Genomic DNA, 8599 nt, shown 5'->3' with positions numbered 1-8599 from the left:
CGAGAGGTGACTTCACCCTCCACACCCAGCCAGCCATGAGCACAGAGTCAGTTGCTATTGCACAATCCTTGCTAACAGATTTTCACAGTCATGCCCAAGAGGCCCTGTGGAGCTGTGTCATCTCATCCAGCCTCCTCACTGGAGAGACGAGGGCCCAGAGAGGTTAGGCAACTTATACAAGGTCACACAGTGTTCAGAACATTCGAACTCTAGTCACTGTGGTGTGAGCTGTGTATACAAACATTTATCACTGTTTATCTCTGGACAGTGGAGCTCCTTTTATTATAGACAGCTAAGTTAGACAGAAATCAAAAGGCACTCAGAGAGGGACTGAGCCCTCAAAGGAATCAATGCAAAAAAATGAAACATATCAAAATTGTGGCTGGAGACAAACTGGGAGAGAGGCTGCATCTTGAGCATGTAATCAGCACTTCCTGGTCCAGTGAGCCTTCCATCGGATGCATGGGTGGGTGACCAGAGCACCGAGTCCCAGACTGCTAGCCCTTCCACAGAATGCCTTTGATTGTTCTTCATTAGATGTTATACAGCGGAAGTTACTGGTGTCACCATGACCCTCTCGGTGCCTCCAGTCCCTACTGGATTGATAGTAACTCTTCTTGTCACCTCGTAGAGTGGCCTCAGCTTAATCCACAGTGCTGTAAGAGATGTGCATAAATCCCCCCAGATGAAGAGCCTCAGCAGTACTTTCAGGACCCTTCTTGTCTCTCTAGAGGTTTCTTTCCATATAAATTTTTCCTACTCTTAGCCTCTGCTCTCATATCCATTCTTCAGTTATGGGAGAGTTGATCTTGGCACCCCTGACATCTAACAGTATGGAGCCACTTCCCGGCGGTGCTTTTTTTTTTTCTTCCTTATCAGTTTGTATGGCATAGAGCAGGGCATGGTGGCGCACGCCTGTAATCCCAACACTTGGGAGGCTGAGGCGGGAGGAACACTGTGAGTTTGAGGCCAGTCTGGATTATATAGTGAGACTCTTCTCAAAAAAATAATAATAATAACAATAATGATGATTTACATGGCAGAATTTTTCTTAAGTCAAATAAATATGTAACTTGTAACCAAGAATAAAAACCAAAGACATTAAAAAGCACTGATTTGTTGTCAAAATCAAGTGAGGTTTAGTGGGGGGGGGGAGGCCTCATTGCCTGACTGAGAAAATGAGAATAATAGTGTTTATCTTGTAAAGATGAGAAGATCATACAAGACAGAGATTAACAAAATACGGACTCTGAGCCACACCTTGCTCTCTGTTTTGTTTTGTTTTGTTTTTTTATAACCCACAAATTGAGTAATTTTTGCATTTTAAATGATTGGGAGAAATTAAAAGAACCGTCATACTTTGTGACATGTGAAAGTTACAAGAAATTCTTTTTTTTTTGTGGAACCGGGGATTGAACTCAAGCTTTTGCGCTTGCCAAGGAACCGCTTATTCTACTGAGTCATCTCTCCAGCCCCTACAAGGAATTCAAATGTCAGTTTTCACAAATAAAGTTTTATTAGCACATGGCCACACCCATCACTTATATATGGCTGCTTTTGTTTTGGCTTGGCTTTTTGTCTTTTGAAATTGAGTCTCACTATGTATGTGGCCCAGGCTGGCCTGGAATTTGAAGCGATCCTCCTGCCTCAGCCTCCCAAGTGCTGGGATTACAGGCATGTATTACCATGCCATTTATAGTTGTTTTTGAATTTAGGAAAAGGGGTTAGTTGTGACAGAGACCATGTGGCTCATCAAGTCTGAGATAGTCGAGCTGGTGAGATAGTTCAGGGGTCCAAAGCACCTGCTTAGGCAGGCACAGAGGAATGTGGATCAATCCCTGGCACCACATGCTGTGCCAACCCTGTTCTCAGGGTGGGCTGAGCTGGCAAAAAATTAATTAATTAATTAATTAAAATAAAGTCTAAGCTAGTCATCTCTGTCCTCTGCTAGAAGCCTGCTGCTCCTGACAGAAGGTCATGAACAAAAGGACTTGAAGAACAATAGGAGGCACAGCGTAAGGATCCAGGCAAGTTCGTTCTCATAAGCATGTTGATAAAATGCTCGTCTCCTAGGATGTGTTCAAAAGCAGAAGTGCCTTCATCATATATTTCTCTATGCTGGGGGCACATTTTCTGGGCTTTAGCGTTTCTCGCAGTAGAGTGTGACTTAGAAAAGGTGCTCGGAGTTTTGATAGAAAGCAATTGACAGCACTTTTCCTAATGGTCCATAGAGTTAGTGAGGGGGCCTTAGAATTGATGGCATCTTAGATCGGATAAATGCATTAAAGGCCTACAATGGAAAGGAATCGAGATGCTGTGGTCCCTCAATCCATAGGTGTCGCAGCAGGGCAACAGGCTTACCAGCGATCAAGTGGACCTCAGGTGCTCCGTGTGGGGACAGAAAGTGGAGTGCCCTGGAAAGGGGCCCGCCCCAGCAGGAAGGATGCACACAGAGAGGGCACCTGCCTTGGGATAGACAGGGTGACGTGGGATCCGAATGTGAGGAGGAAGTGCCTCAGAGTGCTGGGCCCCTTCCCTCCAACCAACCTGGGCTTCTCCTCTGTAGAACGGGAACAGGGTTGTATATGTGTCATGATTTGTGTCTATGTGTCCCCCCAAAGCCTCACACAGTCTTGGGGCAGCTTCTGGAGTTTGTGATTGATTACTGTGGGTGTGGATGCTGCACCTGCCCTGAGGCAGGTAATTTGCATTACAATGTAAGGAGGGAAGAGAAGCCAGCTGCTTGAGCTGCTGCTTCTCCCTTGTGCTCTGCTCTTTGCCTCTGCAATGAAAGGTTGCTTTCTGCCATGTGCCACTTTGCCTTGGACCCAGCTGAGTATGGACTGAAACCTCCAGTAACTGTGAGCTAAATAAACTTTTCATCCTTCATTTTGAGTGTCGGGTATTTGTCCCAGCAGCAAGAGAAGATACTGAGACAATATGCATATATGCATACATTATGTATGCATTTGTTTGAGGATCACCGTCCCCTAGAGATTCATTGTGGGCAGCAGACCCTGTGCACCATTTCTATGTCCTTCACCAGCCTAGGAACAGAACGGAAACGTGTTCCTTGTCTCTTGGTCCCCAGCACAAACCCCCAAGCAAGGTTCGTGAGACAAACACATAAAGATGAGCCCAGGAGCCAGGGAGGCCTCCATGACTCACACATCTCATGCCTGAACCAAGGACACGGCCTGCCAACCATGGCCCCAGGCCTCACTCCCTTGCCAGCCGAGAAGTGACAGTTCTCTGGTGGTTCTTTCTTTCTTTTTTTTTTTTTCTTTACAGAGTATGAATTGAGATATAATTCCCTTTACATAATTAGAAAATACTTAGTAATTAATGTTAGCAGGAGAAATGAGGTCATCCTTTGTCTATTCCAAAGTACTCTTCCTTGGGGAAAGGAGCAAAAAAGTTATCAGCAGTGTGTACAGAATCGTACGTGGAGACCTGAACATTTTGCCTTTGTGGACAAGTTGTGTGGCTCAGCAATGCAGTGCCTCCCTGGGGGGCATGAGGTCCTGAGTTCAATTCCCAGTACTAGTCCTCTCTCTCTATTGAGCTATGGAGTACTTGCTGTGAGCCTGACTCTTGGCCAGTTCCTTCACATTCATTTTCTTCATGTGATACCGACACCAACATGTCCAAAGGCATACGGCAAGTGCCTATCTCTAGCTTTTTAGTCTTTTGTCCTTATCTCTCCTCAGCAGGCAGCTGGTGTGGCATGAGGGGGGTGTGTTGCACCAGTTCACTTCATTCCTTAGGGTGACAACTTGGAGGGGCCGCTTTTAGGCTCTGAAGAGAAAGGAAAGGTTGTGTGTCCCCCCTCCCACCGTCAGCTCCCTGCCTAGGCCTCCCTGACTCACTGAGCCGCACTGGACAAATGATTCATTCATTGGCCTTGACCTGCATGGGCCTGGCCACCCATTGAGAGTGAAGTCACACCTCCAGCACCCTGCTACATTCATGGCTTCTTCACTCATCCAACTCAAGGGCAGGCAAGAAACAGGCCTGGGTGGACCTGCTTGGGCTCAGGGACAGGAAAACAAACACATGAATCCAATGTCTCTGTGTGGCTGGGTGGCTCACTTGGCCCAAGAGATTCTCTGAGGAGCCTGTAGGGCCAACTCAATAGCCAAACTTGTTGTTTAAACAAGAGACATTCATCACCTCACTGTGCTGGAGGCTGAAAGTCTGAGCTCAAGGTTCTGGCAAGGCTGGTTCCTGGTGAGAGCGGTAAGGACGGGCCCAACCCACACTCCACACCAAGTGTCTGGGCTTTTTGTGCCATCCTTAGGGTTCCTGGACATATCACCCATCTCTGCCTTCATGCTCACGTGGGTTTCTCACTGTGTGAGCGCCCATGTATCTAAATTTTTCCTTTTCATGAGGACACCACTCAGTTGTGTTAGGAACAGCCCGATGACCACATTTTAAATTGGTCACCTCCATAAAGGTAATCCATTGCCTAATAAGGTCACATTGAGGTGCTGGGGTTAGGACTTCAGTGTATCCTTTAGGGGACAGAGTTCACCCCTTTGGAGGCCCTATATCCCAAAGAGATCACCCCACCCGCCCATGCAGTGAAGGCGTGGTCTAGGTGGGAAGAAAACCATCCCTTGTTCTTGGAAAGCATGGCTCAGTGCCGCAGAGCTGTCCGTTTGCCCTGGTAAATGTATCCATTCAACATGAGCCTCGTGAAAATACCAAGGGTAGGTAGTTTTGTGTTTTGTTTTGTTTCCAGAGATAGACAAGCTGATTCTGAAGTCAATCTGAAATAACAAACAACCAAAGATAGCCAGTAAAATGGAAAGAGAAGGGCAGTGAAGTGGGTATAATCCCTACCAGATAGTAAGTCATGCCACAAAGCCTCTGTAATTAAAATGCTGTAACTGGAAATATGAACAGCCAGACAGAGCAGTGGAATATAATAGAAATCCAGAAAGGTAAAAAGTACAGCTGGAAATTTGGTCTATGACCAAGATGGCGTCTCAGGTCACTGGGACACAATAGGGTTTAAAATAAGCAGTACTGGGACAATTGAACAACTGTTCAGCTAAAAGGCAAAAGTGAATTCATACCTCACAGAAAACATCTGGATCAACACCAAGCAGAGGAGAGAACCAGGTTTTAAATGGAAACTTTATAACTTCTAAAAGAAAACACAAGGTATTCCTTTATAATCAAGGACATCTTAAGTCTATTTAAGAATCAAAATCCAGAAACACTGAAAGAGAAAGAATGACAAATTCAATTACATAACATTTAAAATCAATTTTAGGACCAGTCAAATAGCTCAGCGGATTAAAGTGCCTGTTTAGGCAGATGCAGGGGCCAGGGGTTCAATTCCAGGGCCTGCTGTGCTGGCCCTGCCCCCGGGGTGCGCTGAGACTGCTATTGAGACTGGGCGTAGTGGTGTGCACCTGTAATCCCAGTGCTTAGAAAGGTAAAAACAGGAGAATCACTACAAGTCTGATCTACATAGTGAGACCCTGTAAACCCTGTACTAAATATATAAAATAAAATAAAGGGCTGGCCTAATAGTTTAGCTGATTAAAGCGCCTGCAAGCAGGCTCAGGGGCTGGGGGTTTGATTCCTGCTCCTGCTGTGCCGGCCCCTTCCCCAGGGTGCACTGAGATAGCAACTGAGACTGGGTGTGATGACGCATGCCTGTAATCCCAGCTCTTGGGAGGCTGTAACAGGAGGATCACTATGAGTCTGATCTGGTAGTGAGACCCTGAACACTCTGTAGACCCTTCCCTAAAATACAAAAATAAAATAAAATAAATCAATTTTAAAGAAACATGCTCATGACAAACATTTCCATATGCAAAAGGCAAATGGGAAGAGATATTTGTAACTTAGAGACATGGCTGATTTTGTCAATAATTAAAGAGTTCTTTAAAATAGAAGTTAAAAAAAAAAGCCTAGCAATGACTTAAAAATGGACACAAGGGCCAGGGGGATGGCTCAGTGGAATAAGCGCTTCCCTGACAAGCGAAAGGGCCTGAGTTCAATCCCCAGTTCCACAAAAAAAAAAAAAAAAAAAAAAAAAAAAAAAAAAAAAAAAAAAAGAAAAAAGAAAAAAAAATGGACACAAGTCATGAGCAGGTAGATAGCTTACAACTGGATATTAGTAGAATTGTTAACTTAGATAGCTGCTTAGGAGAATAAAGACTGAAAGAACAGAATTCCTGAGCACTTTTCTTTCCCTTCCTGCTCTATTGAAATATAACTGATAAAAGAGCTTCCAGCTAAGGTGTACAATGGGAAGGGATGCTGTGCATCCACATTGTGATTTTTAGAGGCTGAATACAGGATTATACAGCAACAAACGACCATGACATTGACAACTTGCCCTCAAGTGGATCAAGAAAAAGAAGATACACCTACAGGTAAATAAAATAAACCTGGAAAAATATAACCGTGACTGAGTTAATGTGGTGTTCATGTGAGATGACTCAAAGGGAACTGGAGGACATCAGGTTAAATGAAAAAAGCTGGGCACAGAGAGAGAAGCACTGTGCAATCTCATGTATATGGTGAGCCTTAAGAAGTCAAACTCATATAACGAGAAAGTAGGATGGTGGTTGCCGGGAGTGGAGAGGTGGAGGAAATGGGAAGATGTTGGTCAAAGTATATAAAGTTTCAGTTGTGTGAGGTTAGTAAGTAATTATCAACCATAGTTAATGGTACATGGTAATATGTACTTCAAATATGCTACGTTGATCTTAAGTGTTCTGACCACAAAAAGGAACCAGGGGAGGTTATAATGTTAACTAGCTTGAAAGCGGTAAGTAAGCATTTCACAATGTTGTTTGTCATAACATCGCATTGTACACCTTAGACAAGCTCTTTTGTCAATTGTATTTCAGCAGAGCTGAAGGGAAAGAGAGGTGTTCATGAATGGCATTCTTTCAGTCTTTGTCTCAAGTGCTCAGTCTTTACATCTGAAACTTTTCATAATAAAATGGGGGGCCCAGTCTCATGGCCTCCAAGTGGTTTCAGGATGATGCAGAAGACATCGATGAGACAGCAGTAACCATCAGCATGACCACTGCTTGGTGTGGGTGCTGGGTCTCTCTCCACTGTCAAGTAGTTCATCTTCACACAGTTCTCACATGGAAGCTCGGTTCCCCAAGACCTCCCCCAACTTTATATACTAACTGCATGCCCCATGGTGTTTTACCAGTGCTTCCGATTGGCTAGCCTGGTTAACGTTTTCACAAATCTTTCCTTATGTTCCATTAATTTGCTTGGATGGCTCACTCAGAAAAACATATTTACCAGCGGATTGCCAAGAATGTTACAAGGGGTGCACATGGAGAGACACATCCAGTTAGATGTGAGAAGAGGTTTGGAGCCCTCCTGCCCTCCCTGGAGTCCCTAGCTTTCATAAGTTCATCAAACCTTATCCTTTGGGTTTTTATGGAGGCTTCATTGTACAGATGGGACAGAAGCATGGACAACTGTGTGGAAATGTGACTAGATAGAAGGGTCAGATCTGATGCTCATGGCCAAAGTGGCGAACCTCCTAAGACCTGTCCATGGGGATTCTTATTGACCTTGGTGCAGCCTTCGTTCCTCTCAGGTATGGAACTGGACTCTTCTGAACCAGAAGTCTTAAGACCTACTGTCAATGTCTTTTTTGTTTTTGGTTTTTTGTTTTGTTTTTGTTTTTTGATGTCAGGGATTGAACTCAGGACCTTGCACTTAAGCTGCTGAGGTATCTCTCTGGCCCTGTCAATTTTTTTAATGGACTGTCTTAAGACAGAAATGGGGGGGGGATCACTTTCTATGACCCTGCTTTGGCCTATCTTAGGGTAAGAATGATGGACAAAACCCATGTCAAGTTATCATATATGGCATTCTGTAAACTGAGGCCTATGGACAAAAGAGAATAACAAGCAAAGTTTAATCACGTTCCAAGAGAATTTAACAGTGATGTAGAGTGCTTGCAGCAATTACAAAGTTAAAAAACAAATGGTTCACAGTTTAAAGGGAAATAAATAGTGCAGCCCTGCTCCCCGCCAAGATTCAAATCCCAGCACTGCGAGGAAACTCAGAGGTCAATTTGGGAACAATCCCATAAGCATCCGTCCTCTCCAAAATGGAGCTACCATTGGTGCCTTCCCCAAGGGCTCTCTAGAGGATGAAGTAATTGACCTGCTGCTTCAAGCCCACAAATCCTTTGGAGAGTCAGTGTGCTCACTCCCTCAGAGCCAGAGCTCCCTCCCTTCCTCCCTCTTCTTTACAGAGGATCCACTCTGTGTCAGGACTGTGCCGGGCACAGGGGACAATAAAATGAGCAACTCACCAGCCTGGCCTGGGGCTGCCCACTGTCCAGCAGTAGGAGGACATGTAGGAAAATGATGTCAGCACTAGGAAAGTCAAGAACAAATGCAGGAGAGGCATACAGCTCAGGTGGGAAGACAGAAGAGGGGAGCACAGTGGTGAGTAGTTTTTAAGGACATTATCTCCACAGCAGCCTTCATCCCCTACCCCTGCCTGGACTTTGAGCTCATTCCTGGCTCACTCCTGCCTCTCACATAATTGAGAAAAATCCAGGTAATTGAAGAAAGATAAAGGGACCCCT

Source organism: Octodon degus, unplaced genomic scaffold (assembly GCF_000260255.1).
Source record: "Octodon degus isolate 3935 unplaced genomic scaffold, OctDeg1.0 scaffold00212, whole genome shotgun sequence".
Lineage (NCBI taxonomy): Eukaryota > Metazoa > Chordata > Mammalia > Rodentia > Octodontidae > Octodon > Octodon degus.
The sequence above is the reverse complement of the archived record's forward strand: the minus strand, read 5'-3'. Positions refer to the sequence as shown.